The sequence below is a fragment of the Schistocerca americana genome, chromosome 11 (genome assembly GCF_021461395.2).
Source record: "Schistocerca americana isolate TAMUIC-IGC-003095 chromosome 11, iqSchAmer2.1, whole genome shotgun sequence".
Taxonomy (NCBI): domain Eukaryota; kingdom Metazoa; phylum Arthropoda; class Insecta; order Orthoptera; family Acrididae; genus Schistocerca; species Schistocerca americana.
This window is the reverse complement of record NC_060129.1, coordinates 53,582,932-53,600,737: the sequence shown is the minus strand read 5'-3', so window position 1 is coordinate 53,600,737 and position 17,806 is coordinate 53,582,932.

The window sequence follows — 17,806 nt, the reverse complement described above, 5'->3', positions numbered from 1 at the left end:
AGTACATCGGAAAGGAGATACTCGTATCCCAAAAGGAAATCCTCTCGTTTCCATAGAAACGTTACTCGATATAGAAGGAGATGCCATAGAACACATAGTATTTAATTGCGACGCAATTTCTGTGTTAATTCGTAAAAATTGAAGGAGCGAGGGATGCAGTAAAGAAGGATTACTGCATCGGAACGGAGATACTCATATCCCAGAAGAAAGTTCTGTCATTTCTATTGAAACGTTACTCGATTTAGAAGGAGAAGTCATAGAACTTATAGTATTTCATAGCGACGCAATTTCTGTGTTAATTCGTCAATGTGAGGAAGCGAGGGATGCAGTAAAGAGGGAATAGTGCATCGGAAAGAGATACTCGTATCCCAAAAAAAAAATCCTGTCGTTTCCATAGAAAAGTTACTCGATTTAGAATTATATGACATAGAACCTCTATTGTTTCATAGCGACGCAATTTCTGGGCTAATTCGTCAATGTGAGGGAGCGAGGGATGCAGTAAAGAGGGAATAGTGCATCGGAAAGAGATACTCGTATCCCAAAAAAAAAATCCTGTCGTTTCCATAGAAAAGTTACTCGATTTAAAATTATATGACATAGAACCCCTATTGTTTCATAGGGACGCAATTTCTGGGCTAATTCGTCAATGTGAGGGAGCGAGGGATGCAGTAAAGAGGGAATAGTGCATCGGAAAGGAGATACTCGTATCCCATAAGAAAATCCTGTCGTTTCCATAGAAAAGTTACTCGATTTAGAAAGAAATGTCATAGGGCCCATAGTGTTTCATAGCGACGCCATTTCTGTGTTAATTTGTCAATGTGAGGGAGCGAGGGATGCAGTAAAGGAGAAATAGTGCATCGGAAACGAGATAGTCGTATCCCAAAAGAAAACCCTGTCGTTTCCATAGAGACGTTACTCGATTTAGAAGGAGAAGTCATAGAACACATACTATTTCATAGCGACGCAATTTCTAAATTAATTCGTCAATGTGAGGTTGCGAGGCATGCAGTAATGAAGGAATAGTGCATCGGAAAGGAGATACTCGTATCCCAAAATAAAATCCTGTCGTTTCAACAGAAACGTTACTCGATTTAAAAGGAGAAGTCATAGAACCCATAGTATTTCATACCGAAGCAATTTCTGTGTTAATTCGTCAATGTGAGGGAGGGAGGGATACAGTAAAGAAGGAATTGTGCATCGAAAAGAGATAGTTGTATCCCGTAAGAAAATCCTGTCGTTTCCATACAAACACTACTCGATTTACGAGGAGATGTCATAGAACCCATTGTAATTCATAGCGACGCAATTTCTTAGTTAATTCGTCAATGTGAGGGTGCGAGGGATGCAGTAAAGAAGGAATAGCACAAAGGAAAGGAGATACTCGTATCCCAAAGGAAAATCATGCAGTTTCCATAGAAACGTTACTCGATTTAGAAGGAGATGTCATAGATCCCATAGTATTTCATAGCGACGCAATTTCTGTGTTAATTCGTCAATGAGAGGGAGCGAGGGATGCAGTAAAGGAGGAATAGCGCATCGGAATGGAGATAGTCGTATCCCAAAAGATAGCCCTGTCGTTTCCATAGAGACGTTACTCGATTTAGAAGGAGAAGTCATAGAACACATAGTATTTCATAGCGACGCAATTTCTATGTTAAATCGTCAATGGGAGGTAGCGACGGATGCAGTAAAGAAGGAATAGTGCATCGGAATGGAGATACTCGTATCCCAAAGGAAAATCCGGTCGTTTCCATAGACACGTTACTCGATTTAGAAGGAGAAGTCATAGAACGCATAGTATTTAATTGCGACGCAATTTCTGTGTTAATTCGTCAAAGTAACGGTGCGAGGGATGCAGTAATGAGGGAATACTGCATCGGAATGGAGTTACTCACATCCCAAAGGAAAATCCTGTCGTTTCCATAGAAAAGTTTCTCGATTTTGAATGAGAAGTCATGGGACACATAGTATTTCGTAGCGACGCAATTACTGTGTTAATTCGTCAATGTGAGGGAGCGAGGGATGCAGTAAAGAAGGAATACTGCATCGGAATGGAGATACTCACATCCCAAAGGAAAATCCTGTCGTTTCCATAGAAAAGTTACTCGATTTAGAAGGAGAAGTCATAGAACACATAGTATTTCATAGCGACGCAATTACTGTGTTCATTCGCCAATGTGAGGGAGCGAGGGATGCAGTAAAGAGGGAATAGTGCATCGGAAAGGAGATAGTCGTATCCCAAAAGAAAATCCTGTCGTTTCCATAGGTACGTTACTCGATTTAGAAGAAGTCTCTTAACCCATAGTATTTCATAGCGACGCAATTTCTGTGTTAAATCGTAAATGTGAGGGAGCGAGGGATGCAGTTAAGAAGGAATAGTGCATAGGAAAGGAGATAGTCGTATCCCAAAAGAAAATCGTGTCGTTTTCATAGAAACGATACTCGATTTAGAAGGAGTTGTCATAGAACCCATGGTGTTTCATAGTGACCCAATATCTGTGCTAAATCGTCAATGTGAGGGAGCGAGGGATGCAGTAAAGAAGGAATAGTGCATCGGAAAGAAGATAGTCGTATCCCAAAGGAAAATCCTGTCGTTTTCATAGAAACGTTACTCGATTTAGATGGAGTCATAGAACCCATGGTGTTTCATAGTGACGCAATTTCTGTGCTAAATCGTCAATGTAAGGGAGCGAGGGATGCAGTAAAAAAGGAATAGTGCATCGGAAAGGAGATAGGCGTATTCCAAAAGGAAATTCTGTCGTTTCCATAGATACGTTAGTCGCGTTAGGAGTAGATGTCATAGAACCCATTGTATTTCATAGCGACGCAATTTCTGTGTTAAATCGTCAGTGTGAGGGAGGGAGGGATACACTAAAGAAGGAATAGTACATCGGAAAGGAGATAGTCGTATCCCAAAAGAAAATCCTGTCGTTTTCATAGAAACGTTACTCGATTTAGAAGGAGATGTCATAAAACCCATAGTGTTTCATAGCGACGCTATTTCTGTGCTAATTCGTCAATGTGAGGGAGCGAGGGATGCAGTAAAGACGGAATAGTGCATCGGAAAGGAGATAGTCGTATCGCAAAAGGAAATCCTGTCGTATCCATAGAAACGTTACTCGATTTAGAAATAGAAGTCATAGAACCCATAACATTTCGTAGCGACGCATTTTCTGTGTTATTTCGTCAATGTGAGAGAGCGAGAGATGCAGTAAAGAAGGAATAGTGCATCGGAAATGAGATACTGGTATCCCAAAAGAAAATCTTGTCTTTTCCATAGAAACGTTACTCGATTTAGAAGGAGAAGTCATAGAACCCATAGTATTTCATAGCCCCGCAATTTCTGTGTTAAACCATCAATGCGAGTGAGCGACGGATGCAGTAAAGAAGGAATAGTGCATAGGAATGGAGATACTCGTATCCCAAAAGAAAATCCTTTCGTTACCATAGAAACGTTACTCGATTTAGAAGGAGCAGTCATTGAACCCATAGTATTTCATAGCGACGCCATTTCCGTGTTAATTCGTCAATATGAGGGAGCGAGGGATGCAGTAAAGAAGGAATAGTGCATCGGAAGGGAGATAGTTGTATCGCAAAAGAAAATCCTGTCGTATCCATAGAAACGTTAATCGATTTAGAAATAGAAGTCATAGAACCCATAGTAATTCATAGCGACGCAATTTCTGCGTTATTTCGTCAATGTGAGAGAGTGAGAGATGCAGCAAGGAAGGAATAGTGCATCGGCAAGGAGATACTCGTTACCCAAAAGAAAATCCTATCGTTTCCATATAAACATTACTCGATTAAGAAGGAGAAGTCATGAAACTAATAGTATTTCATAGCCCCGCAATTTCTGTGTTAATTCGTCTATGTGAGGGAGCGAGGGATTCAGTATAGAAGGAATGGTGCATCGGATAGGAGATACTCGTATCCCAAAAGAAAATCGTGTCGTTTCCATAGAAACGCTACTCGATTTAGAAGGAGAAGTCATAGAACCCATAGTATTTCATAGCGACGCAATTTCTTTGTTAATTCGTCAATGTGAGGGGGCGAGGGATGGAGTAAAGAAAGAATAGTGCATCGGAAAGGAGATAGGCGTATCCCAAAAGAAAATCCTGTCGTCTCCATAGAAAGTTACTCGATTTAGAAGGAGAAGTCATTGAACCCATAGTATTTCATAGCGACGCAATTTCTTTGTTAATTCGTCAATGTGAGGGAGCGAGGGATGCAGTAAAGATGGAATACTTCATCGGAATGGAAATACTCATATCCCAAAAGATAATCATGTGGTTTCCATAGAAACGTTACTCGATTTAGAAGGAGAAGTTATAGAACACATAGTATTTCATAGCGAAGGAATTTATGTTTTAATTCGTCAATGTGAGGGAGCAAGGGATGCAGTAAAGAAGGAATAGTGCATCGGAAAGGAGATACTCGTATCCCAAAAGAAAATGCTGACGTTTCCATAGAAATGTTACTCGATTTAGAAAGAGAAGTCATAGAACCCATAGTACTTCACAGCGACGCTATTTCTGTGTTAATTCGTCAATATGAGGGAGCGAGGGATGCAGTAAAGAATGAATAGTGCATCGGAAAGGAGATATTAGTATCCCAAAAGAATATCCTGTCGTTTCCATAGAATCGTTACTCGATTTAGGAGGAGATGTCTTATAACCCATAGTATTTCATAGCAACGAAATTTCTGTGTTATCTCGTCAATGTGAGGGAGCGAGGGATGCAGTAAAGAAGGAATACTTCATCGGAATGGAGATACTCATATCCCAAAAACATAATCCTGTGGTTTCCATAGAAACGTTACTCGATTTAGAAGGAGAAGTTATAGAACACATAGTATTTCATAGCGACGCAATTTATGTGTTAATTCGTGAATGTGAGGGATTGTGGGTTGCAGTAAAGAGGGAATAGTGCATCGGAAAGGAGATAGTCCTATCCTAAAAGAAAATCCTGTCGTTTCCATAGAAACGTTACTCGATTTAGAAGGAGAAGTCATAGAACCCATAGTATTTCATAACGACGCCATTTCTGTGTTAATTCGACAATGTGAGGGAGCGAGGGATGCAGTAAAGAAGGAATAGTGCATCGGAAAGGAGATACTCGTATCCCAAAAGAAACTCCTGTCGTTTCCATAGAAACGTTACTCGATTTAGAAGGAGAAGTCATAAAACCCATAGAATATCATAACCCCGCAATTTCTGTGTTAATTCGTCAATGTGAGGGAGCGAGGGATGCAGTACGAAGGAATAGTGTATCGGAAAGGAAAACTCGTATCCCAAAAGAGAATCCTGTCGTTTCCTCAGAAACGTCACTCGATTTCGAAGCAGAAGTCATAGAACACATAGTAATTCATAGCGACGCAATTTCTGTGTTAATTCTTCAATGTGAGGAAGCGAGGGATGCAGTAAAGGAGGAATAGTGCATCGGAAAGGAGATACTCGTATCCCAAAAGAGAATCCTGTCGTTTAAACAGAAACGTTACTCGATTTAAAAGTAGAAGTCGTAGAACACATAGTATTTCATAGCCCCGCAATTCCTGTGTTAATTCGTCAACGTGAGGGAGCGATTGATGCAGTAAAGAAGGAATAGTGCATCGGAAAGGATATGCTCGTATCCCAAAAGAAACTCCTGTCGTTTCCAGAGAAACGTTACTCGATATAGAAATAGAAGTCATAGAACCCATAGTATTTCATGGCGACGCTATTTCTGTGTTAATTCGTCAATGTGAGGCAGCGCGGGATGCAGTATAGAAGGAATGGTGCATCGGAAAGGAGATACTCGGATCAGAAAAAAAAATCCTGTCGTTTCCATAGAATCGTTACTCGATTTAGAAAGAGTCGTCATAGAACACATAGTATTTCATAGCGACGCAATGTCTGTGTTAATTCGTCAATGTGAGGGAGGGAGGTATGCAATAAAGAAGGAACAGTGCATCGGACAGGAGATAGTCGTATCCCAAATGAAAATCCTGTCGTTTCCTTAGAAACGTTACTCGATTTAGAAGAAGTCTTATAACCCATTGGATTTCATTGCAACGCAATTTCTGTGTTAATTCGTCAATGTGAGGTAGCGAGGGATGCAGTTAGGAAGGAATAGTTCGTCGAAATGGTGATAGTCGTATCCCATTAGAAAACACTGTCGTTTTACATAGAAACGTTACTCGATTTAGAAGGAGAAGTCTTAGAACCCATAGTATTTCATAGCGACGCAATTTATGTGTTAATTCGTCAATGTGAGGGAGCGAGGGATGCAGTAGTGAAGGACTAGTGCATCGGAAAGGAGATAGTCGTATCCCAAAGGAAACTCCTGTCGTTCCCATAGAAACGATACTCGATTTAGAAGGAGAAGTCATAAAACCCATAGAATTTCATAACCCCGCAATTTCTGTGTTAATTCGTCAGTGTGAGGGAGCGAGGGATGCAGTAAAGAAGGACTAGTGCATCGGAAAGGAGATAGTCGTATCCCAAAAGCTAAACCTGTCTTTTCCATAGAAACGTTACTCGATTTAGAAAGACAAGTCATAGCACCCACAGTATTTCATAGCCCCGCAATTTCTGTGTTAATTCGTCAATGTGAAGTAGCGAGGGATGCAGTAAGAAGGAATTGTGTATCGGAAAGGAGAAACTCGTATCCCAAAATAGAATCCTGTCGTTTCCACAGAAACGTCACTCGATTTAGAAGCAGAAGTCATAGAACACATAGTAATTCATAGCGACGCAATTTCTGTGTTAATTCGTCAATGTGAGGAAGTGAGGGATGCAGTAAAGGAGGAGTAGTGCATCGGAAAGGAGATACTCGTATCCCAAAAGAGAATCCTGTCGTCTCCACAGAAACGTTACTCGATTTAGAAGTAGAAGTTGTAGAACCCATAGTATCTCATAGCCCCGCAATTTCTGTGTTAATTCGTCAACGTGAGGGAGCGAGGGATGCAGTAAAGAAGGAATAGTGCATCGGAAAGGTGATACTCGTATCCCAAAAGAAACTCCTGTCGTTTCCATAGAAACGTTACTCGATTTAGAAATAGAAGTCATAGAACACATAGTATTTCATAGCGACGCTATTTATGTGTTACTTCGTCGATGTGAGGGAGCGAGGGATGCAGTAAAGAGGGAATAGTGCATCGGAAAGGAGATAGTCGTATCCCAAAAGAAAATCCTGTCGTTTCCATAGAAACGTTTTTCGATTTAGAAGGAGAAGTCATAGAACACATAGTATTTCATAGCGACGCAATTTCTGTGTTAATTCGTCAATGTGAGGGAGGGAGGGATGCAGTAAAGAAGGAATAGTGCATCGGAAATGAGAAACTCGTTTCCCAAAAGAAAATCCTGTCATTTCCATAGAGACGTTACTCGATTTAGAGTTAGAAGTCATAGAACCCATAGTAATTCATAGCGACACCATTTCTGTGTTAATTCGTCAATGTGAGGGAGGGAGGGATGCAGTAAAGAAGGAATAGTGCGTCGGATGGGAGATACTCGTATCCCGAAAGAAAATCCTGTCGTTTCCAAAGAAACGATATTAGATTTAGAAGGAAAAGTCATAAAACCCATAGTATATCATAGCCCCGAAATTCCTTTTGTTCATTCGTCCTTGTGAGGGATGAGGGATGCTGTAAAGAAGGAATAGTGCATCGGAAAGGAGATAGTCGTATGCCAAAAGAAAATCCTGTCTTTTCCATTGAAACGTTACTCGATTTAGAAATAGAAATCATAGAACCCAATGTATTTGATAGCCCCGCAATTTCTGTGTTAATTCGTCAACGTGAGGGAGCGAGAGATGCAGTAAAGAAGGAATAGTGCATCGGAAGGGAGATAGTCGTATTCCAAAAGAAAATCCTCTCGTTTCCATAGAAACGTTACTCGATCTAGAAGGGGATGCCATAGAACACATAGTATTTCATAGCGACGCAATTTCTGTGTTAATTTGTAATGTGAGGGGGCGACGGATGCAGTAAAGAAGGAATAGTGCATCGGAAGGGAGATACTCATATCCCGAAAAAAAATTTTGTCGTTTCCATAGAAACGTTACTCGATTTACAAGGAGAAATCATAAAACACATAGTATATCATAACCCCGCAATTTCTGTGTTAATTCGTCATTGTGAAGGAGCGAGGGATGCAGTAAAGAAGGAATAGCGCATCGGAAAGGAGATAGTCGTATCCCAAAAGAAAATCCTGTCGTTTCAATCGAAACGTTACTCGATTTAGAAGTAGAAGTCATAGAACCCACAGAATTTCATAGCCCCGCAATTTCTGTGTTAATTCGTCAATGTGAGGGAGCGAGGGATGCAGTAAAGAAGGAATAGTGGATCGGAAAGGATAAACTCGAATCACAAAAGAAAATCCTATCATTTCCATAGAAACGTCACTCGATTTAGAATCAGAAGTCATAGATCACATAGTACTTCATAGCGACGCAATTTCTGTGTTAATTCGTCGATGTGATGGAGCGAGGGATGCAGTAAAGAGGGAATAGTGCATCGGAAAGGAGATAGTCGTAACCCAAAAGAAAATCCTGTCGTTTCCATAGAAACGTTGCTCGATTTGGAAGGAAAAGTCATAGAACCCATAGTGTTTCATAGCGACGCCATTTCTCTGTTAATTCGTCAATGTGATGGAGCGAGGGATGGAGTAAAGAAGGAATAGTTCATCGGAAGGGAGATAGTCGTATCCCAAAAGGGAATCAAATCATTTCCATAGAAACGTTACTCAATCTAGAAGGAGATGTCATAAAGCACATAGTATTTCATAGCGACGCAATTTCTGTGTTAATTCGTTAATGTGAGATAGCGTGGGATGCAGTAAAAAAGGAATAGTGCATCGGAAGGGAGATACCCGTATCCCAAAAGAAAATCCTGTCGTTTCCATAGAAACGTTGCTCGATTTGGAAGGAAAAGTCATAGAACCCATAGTGTTTCATAGCGACGCCATTTCTCTGTTAATTCGTCAATGTGATGGAGCGAGGGATGCAGTAAAGAAGGAATAGTGCATCGGAAGGGAGATACTCGTATCCCCAAAAACAATCCTGTCGTTTCCATAGAAACGTTACTCGATTTAGAAGGAGAAAACATAAAACACATAGTATATCATAGCCCCGCAATTTCTGTGTTAATTCGTCATTGTGAGGGAGCGAGGGATGCAGTAAAGAAGGAATAGCGCATCGGAAAGGTAGTAGTCGTTTCCCAAAAGAAAATTCTGTCTTTTTCATCGAAACGTTACTCGATTTAGAAGTATAAGTCATAGAACCCACAGTATCTCAGAGCCCCGCAATTTCTGTGTTAAACCATCAATGCGAGTGAGCGACGGATGCAGTAAAGAAGGAATTGTGCATAGGAAAGGAGATAGTCGTATCCCAAATGAAAATCATGTAGTTTCCATAGAAACGTTTCTCGAATTAGAAGGAAATGTCATAGAACACATAGTATTTCATAGAAACGCAATTTCTGTGTTAATTGGTCATTGTGAGGGAGCGAGGGATGCAGTAAAGAAGGAATAGTGCATCGGTAAGGAGATACTCGTTTCTCATAAAAAAATCCTGTCGTTTGCATAGAAACGTTACTCGATTTAGAAGGAGCAGTCGTAGAACCAATCGTATTTCATAGCGACGTAATTTCTGTGTTAATTCGTCTATGTGAGGGAGCGAGGGATGCAGTATAGAAGGAATAGTGCATCGGAAAGGAGATACTCGTATCCCAAAAGAAAATCCTTTCGTTACCATAGAAACGTTACTCGATTTAGAAGGAGCAGTCATTGAACCCATAGTATTTCATAGCGACGCCATTTCCGTGTTAATTCGTCAATATGAGGGAGCGAGGGATGGAGTAAAGAAAGAATAGTGCATCGGAAAAGGGATAGGCGTATCCCAAAAGAATATCCTATCGTTTCCATAGAAAAGTTATTCGATTTAGAACATGTCTTATAACCCATCGTATTTCATAGCGACGCAATTTCTGCGTTAATTCGTCAATGTGAGGGAGCGAGGGACCAGTAAGGAAGGAATAGTGCATCTGAAAGGAGATACTCGTATCCCAAAGGAAAATCCTGACGCTTCCATAGAATTGCTGCTCGATTTAGAAGGAGATGTCATTGAACACATAGTATTTCATAGCGACGCAATTTCTGTGTTAATTCGTTAATGTGAGGGAGCGAGGGATGCAGTAAAGAGGGAATAGTGCATCGGAAAGGAGATAGGCGTATCCCAAAAGGAAATTCTATCGTTTCCATAGAAACGTTACTCGATTTAGAAGAAGTCTTGTAACCCATAGGATTTCATAGCGACGCAATTACAGTGTTAATTCGTCAATGTGAGGGATCGAGTTATGCAGTAAAGAAGGAATAGGGCATCGGAAAGGAGATAGTCGTATCCCAAAATAGAATCCTGTCGTTTCCATAGAAACGTTACTCGTTTTGGAAGGAGAAGTCATAGAACTCATAGTATTTCCTAGCGTCGCAATTTCTGTGTTAATTTGTCAGTATGAGGTAGCGAGGGATGCAGTAAAGAAGGAATACTGCAACGGAATGCAGATACTCCTATCCCAAAAGAAAATTCTGTCATTTCCTTACAAACGTCACTCGATTTAAAAGGAGAAGTCATAAAACACATAGTATTTCATAGCGAAGAAATTTCTGTGTTAATTCGTCAGTGTGAGGGAGCGAGGGATGCAGTAAAGAAGGAATAGCGCATCGGAAAGGAGATAGTCGTATCCCAAAAGAAAATCCTGTCGTTTTCATAGAGACGTTACTCGGTTTAGAAAGAGATGTCATAAAACCCATAGTGTTTCATAGCGACGCTATTTCTGTGCTACTTCGTCAATGTGTGGGAGCGAGGGATGCAGTAAAGAAGGAATAGTGCATCGGAAGGGAGATAGTTGTATCGCAAAAGAAAATCCTGTCGCATCCATAGAAACGTTACTCGATTTAGAAATAAAAGTCATAGAACCCATAGTAATTCATAGCGACGCAATTTCTGCGTTATTTCGTCAATGTGAGGGGGCGAGGGATGGAGTAAAGAAAGAATAGTGCATCGGAAAGGAGATAGGCGTATCCCAAAAGAAAATCCTGTCGTCTCCATAGAAAGTTACTCGATTTAGAAGGAGAAGTCATTGAACCCATAGTATTTCATAGCGACGCAATTTCTGTGTTAATTCGTCAATGTGAGGGAGCGAGGGATGCAGTAAAGATGTAATACTTCATCGGAATGGAAATACTCATATCCCAATAGATAATCATGTGGTTTCCATAGAAACGTTACTCGATTTAGAAGGAGAAGTTATAGAACACATAGTATTTCATAGCGACGAAATTTATGTTTTAATTCGTCAATGTGAGGGAGCAAGGGATGCAGTAAAGAAGGAATAGTGCATCGGAAAGGAGATACTCGTATCCCAAAAGAAAATGCTGTCGTTTCCATAGAAATGTTACTCGATTTAGAAAGAGAAGTCATAGAACCCATAGTACTTCATAGCGACGCTATTTCTGTGTTAATTCGTCAATATGAGGGAGCGAGGGATGCAGTAAAGAAGGAATAGTGCATCGGAAAGGAGATATTAGTATCCCAAAAGAATATCCTGTCGTTTCCATAGAATCGTTACTCGATTTAGGAGGAGATGTCTTATAACCCATAGTATTTCATAGCAACGAAATTTCTGTGTTATCTCGTCAATGTGAGGGAGCGAGGGATGCAGTAAAGAAGGAATACTTCATCGGAATGGGGATACTCATATCCCAAAAGATAATCCTGTGGTTTCCATAGAATCGTTACTCGATTTAGAAGGAGAAGTCATAGAACACATAGTATTTCATAGCGACGCAATTTATGTGTTAATTCGTGAATGTGAGGGATTGTGGGTTGCAGTAAACAGGGAATAGTGCATCGGAAAGGAGATAGTCCTATCCTAAAAGAAAATCCTGTCGTTTCCATAGAAACGTTACTCGATTTAGAAGGAGAAGTCATAGAACCCATAGTATTTCATAGCGACGCAATGTCTGTGTTAATTCGTCAATGTCAGGGAGCGAGGGACGCAGTAAAGAAGGAATACTGCATCGGAATGGAGATACTCATATCCCAAAGGAAAATCCTGTCGTTTCCATAGAAACGTTACTCGATTCAGAAAGAGACGTCATAGAACACATAGTATTTCATAGCGACGCAATTTATGTGTTAATTCGTCGATGTGAGGGAGCGAGGGATGCAGTAAAGAGGGAATAGTGCATCAAAAAGGATATACTAGTATCCCAAAAGAAAATTCAGCGTTTCCATATAAACGTTACACGATTTAGAAGGAGAAGTCTTAGAACCCATAGTATTTCATAGCGACGCAATTTATGTGTTAATTCGTCAATGTGAGGGAGCGAGGGATGCAGTATTGAAGGACTAGTGCATCGGAAAGGAGATAGTCGTATCCCAAAGGAAACTCCTGTCGTTCCCATAGAAACGATACTCGATTTAGAAGGAGAAGTCATAAAACCCATAGAATTTCATATCCCCGCAATTTCTGTGTTACTCGTCAATGTGAGGGAGCGAGGGATGCAGTAAAGAAGGACTAGTGCATCGGAAAGGAGATAGTCGTATCCCAAAAGATAAACCTGTCTTTTCCATAGAAACGTTACTCGATTTAGAAAGACAAGTCATAGCACCCACAGTATTTCATAGCCCCGCAATTTCTGTGTTAATTCGTCAATGTGAAGTAGCGAGGGATGCAGTAAGAAGGAATTGTGTATCGGAAAGGAGAAACTCGTATCCCAAAAGAGAATCCTGTCGTTTCCACAGAAACGTCACTCGATTTAGAAGCAGAAGTCATAGAACACATAGTAATTCATAGCGACGCAATTTCTGTGTTAATTCGTCAATGTGAGGAAGCGAGGGATGCAGTAAAGGAGGAATAGTGCATCGGAAAGGAGATACTCGTATCCCAAAAGAGAATCCTGTCGTCTCCACAGAAACGTTACTCGATTTAGAAGTAGAAGTTGTAGAACCCATAGTATCTCATAGCCCCGCAATTTCTGTGTTAATTCGTCAACGTGAGGGAGCGAGGGATGCAGTAAAGAAGGAATAGTGCATCGGAAAGGTGATACTCGTATCCCAAAAGAAACTCCTGTCGTTTCCATAGAAACGTTACTCGATTTAGAAATAGAAGTCATAGAACCCATAGTATTTCATAGCGACGCTATTTATGTGTTACTTCGTCGATGTGAGGGAGCGAGGGATGCAGTAAAGAGGGAATAGTGCATCGGAAAGGAGATAGTCGTATCCCAAAAGAAAATCCTGTCGTTTCCATAGAAACGTTTTTCGATTTAGAAGGAGAAGTCATAGAACACATAGTATTTCATAGCGACGCAATTTCTGTGTTAATTCGTCAATGTGAGGGAGGGAGGGATGCAGTAAAGAAGGAATAGTGCATCGGAAATGAGAAACTCGTTTCCCAAAAGAAAATCCTGTCATTTCCATAGAGACGTTACTCGATTTAGAGTTAGAAGTCATAGAACCCATAGTAATTCATAGCGACACCATTTCTGTGTTAATTCGTCAATGTGAGGGAGGGAGGGATGCAGTAAAGAAGGAATAGTGCGTCGGATGGGAGATACTCGTATCCCGAAAGAAAATCCTGTCGTTTCCAAAGAAACGATATTAGATTTAGAAGGAAAAGTCATAAAACCCATAGTATATCATAGCCCCGAAATTCCTTTTGTTCATTCGTCCTTGTGAGGGATGAGGGATGCTGTAAAGAAGGAATAGTGCATCGGAAAGGAGATAGTCGTATGCCAAAAGAAAATCCTGTCTTTTCCATTGAAACGTTACTCGATTTAGAAATAGAAATCATAGAACCCATAGTATTTGATAGCCCCGCAATTTCTGTGTTAATTCGTCAACGTGAGGGAGCGAGAGATGCAGTAAAGAAGGAATAGTGCATCGGAAGGGAGATAGTCGTATTCCAAAAGAAAATCCTCTCGTTTCCATAGAAACGTTACTCGATCTAGAAGGGGATGCCATAGAACACATAGTATTTCATAGCGACGCAATTTCTGTGTTAATTTGTAATGTGAGGGGGCGACGGATGCAGTAAAGAAGGAATAGTGCATCGGAAGGGAGATACTCATATCCCGAAAAAAAATTTTGTCGTTTCCATAGAAACGTTACTCGATTTACAAGGAGAAATCATAAAACACATAGTATATCATAACCCCGCAATTTCTGTGTTAATTCGTCATTGTGAAGGAGCGAGGGATGCAGTAAAGAAGGAATAGCGCATCGGAAAGGAGATAGTCGTATCCCAAAAGAAAATCCTGTCGTTTCAATCGAAACGTTACTCGATTTAGAAGTAGAAGTCATAGAACCCACAGAATTTCATAGCCCCGCAATTTCTGTGTTAATTCGTCGATGTGATGGAGCGAGGGATGCAGTAAAGAGGGAATAGTGCATCGGAAAGGAGATAGTCGTATCCCAAAAGAAAATCCTGTCATTTCCATAGAAACGTTGCTCGATTTGGAAGGAAATATCATAGAACCCATAGTGTTTCATAGCGACGCCATTTCTCTGTTAATTCGTCAATGTGATGGAGCGAGGGATGGAGTAAAGAAGGAATAGTTCATCGGAAGGGAGATAGTCGTATCCCAAAAGAGAATCAAATCATTTCCATAGAAACGTTACTCAATCTAGAAGGAGATGTCATAAAGCACATAGTATTTCATAGCGACGCAATTTCTGTGTTAATTCGTTAATGTGAGGGAGCGTGGGATGCAGTAAAAAAGGAATAGTGCATCGGAAGGGAGATACCCGTATCCCGAAAGAAAATCCTGTCGTTTCCATAGAAACGTTACTCGATTTAGAAGGAGAATTCATAGGACCCATAGTATTTAATAGCGACGCAAATTCTGTGTTAATTCGTTAATGTGAGGGAGCGAGGGATGCAGTAAAGAAGGAATAGTGCATCGGAAGGGAGATACTCGTATCCCCAAAAACAATCCTGTCGTTTCCATAGAAACGTTACTCGATTTAGAAGGAGAAAACATAAAACACATAGTATATCATAGCCCTGCAATTTCTGTGTTAATTCGTCATTGTGAGGGAGCGAGGGATGCAGTAAAGAAGGAATAGCGCATCGTAAAGGTAATAGTCGTTTCCCAAAAGAAAATTCTGTCTTTTTCATCGAAACGTCACTCGATTTAGAAGTATAAGTCATAGAACCCTCAGTATCTCATAGCCCCGCAATTTCTGTGTTTATTCGTCAATGTGAGGGAGCGAGGGATGCAGGAAAGAAGGAATAGTGCATCGGAAAAGAAATAGTCGTATAACAAAAGAAAATCCTGTCTTTTCCATCGAAACGTTACTCGATTTAGAAGTATAAGTCATAGAACTAATAGTATTTCATAGCCCCGCAACATCTGTGTTAATTCGTCAACGTGAGGGAGCGAGGGACGCAGTAGAGGAGGAATAATGCATGGGAAGGGAGATACTCGTATCCCGAAAAAAAATCCTGTCGTTTCCATAGAAACGTTACTCGATTTAGAAGGAGATATCATAGAACCTTCAATATTTCATAGCGACGCCATTTCTGTGTTATTTCGTTTGTGATGGAGGGAGGGATGCAGTAATGAGGGAATAGTGCATCGGAAAGGAGATTGGCGGATCCCAAAAGAAAATCCTGTCGTCTCCATAGAAACGTTCCTCGATCTAGACGAAGTCTTGTAACCCATAGTATTTCATAGTGACACAATTTTGCGTTAATTCGTCAATGTGAGGGAGAGAGGGATGCAGTAAAGAAGGAATAGTTCATCGGAAAGGAGATAGCCGTATCCCAAACGAAAATCATGTCGTTTTCGTAGATACGTTACTCGATTTAGAAAGAGACGTCATAGAACACATAGTATTTCATAGTGACGCAATTTATGTGTTAATTCGTCGATGTGAGGGAGCGAGGGATGCAGTAAAGAGGGAATAGTGCATCGGAAAGGAGATAGTCGTATCCCAAAAGAAAATCCTGTAGTTTCTATAGAAACGTTTCTGGATTTAGAAAAGAGAAGTCATAGAACACATAGTATTTCATAGCGACGCAATTTCTGTGTTAATTTGTCAATGTGAGGGAGGGAGGGATGCAGTAAAGAAGGAATAGTGCATCGGAAACGAGAAACTCTTTTCCCAAAAGAAAATCCTTGAATTTCCATAGAGACGTTGCTCGGTTTATAGTTAGAAGCCATAGAACCCATAGTAATTCATAGCGACGCCATTTCTGTGTTAATTCGTCAATGTGAGGGAGGGAGGGATGCAGTAAAGAAGGAATAGTGCGTCGGATGGGAGAAACTCGTATCCCGAAGAAAATCCAGTCGTTTCCAAAGAAACGATATTAGATTTAGAAGGAGAAGTCATAAAACACATAGTATAACATAGCCCCGCAGTTTCTGTGTTAATTCGTCAACGTGAGGGAGCGAGAGATGCAGTAAAGAAGGAATAGTGCATCGGAAGGGAGATAGTCGTATTCGAAAGGAAATCCTCTCGTTTCCATAGAAACGTTACTCGATCTAGAAGGGGAAGCCATAGTACACATAGTATTTCATAGCGACGCAATTTCTGTGTTAATTTGTAATGTGAGGGGGCGACGGATGCAGTAAAGAAGGAATAGTGGATCGGATGGGAGATACACATGTCCCGAAAAAAATTTTTGTCGTTTCCATAGTAACGTTACTCGATTTACAAGGAGAAATCATAAAACACATAGTATATCATAACCCCGCAATTTCTGTGTTAATTCGTCATTGTGAGGGAGCGAGGGATGCAGTAATGAAGGAATAGCGCATCGGAAAGGAGATAGTCGTATCCCAAAAGAAAATCCTGTCGCTTCAATCGAAACGTTGCTCGATTTAGAAATAGAAGTCATAGAACCCACAGTATTTCATAGCCCCGCAATTTCTGTGTTAATTCGTCAATGTGAGGGAGCGAGGGATGCAGTAAAGAGGGAATAGTGCATCGGAAAGGAGATAGTCGTATCCCAAGAGAAAATCCTGTCGTTTCCATAGAAACGTTACTCGATTTGGAAGGAAAAGTCATAGAACACATAGTGTTTCATAGCGACGCCATTTCTCTGTTAATTCGTCAATGTGATGGAGCGAGGGATGGAGTAAAGAAGGAATAGTTCATCGGAAGGGAGATAGTCGTATCCCAAAAGAGAATCCTATCGTTTCCATAGAAACGATACTCAATCTAGAAGGAGATGTCATAAAGCACATAGTATTTCATAGCGACGCAATTTCTGTGTTAATTCGTTAATGTGAGGGAGCGAGGGATGCAGTAAAGAAGGAATAGTGCATCGGAAGGGAGATACCCGTATCCCGATAGAAAATCCTGTCGTTTCCATAGAAACGTTACTCGATTTAGAAGGAGAATTCATAGAACCCATAGTATTTAATAGCGACGCCATTTCTGTGTTATTTCGTTAATGTGAGGGAGCGAGGGATGCAGTAAAGAAGGAATAGTGCATCGGAAGGGAGATACCCGTATCCCGAAAAAAAATCCTGTCGTTTCCATAGAAACGTTACTCGATTTAGAAGGAGAAAACATAAAACACATAGTATATCATAGCCCCGCAATTTCTGTGTTAATTCGTCATTGTGAGGGAGCGATGGATGCAGTAAAGAAGGAATAGCGCATCGGAAAGGTGATAGTCGTTTCCCAAAAGAAAATCCTGTCTTTTCCATCGAAACGTTACTCGATTTAGAAGTATAAGTCATAGAACCCACAGTACCTCATAGCCGCGCAATTTCTGTGTTTATTCGTCAATGTGAGGGAGCGAGAGATGCAG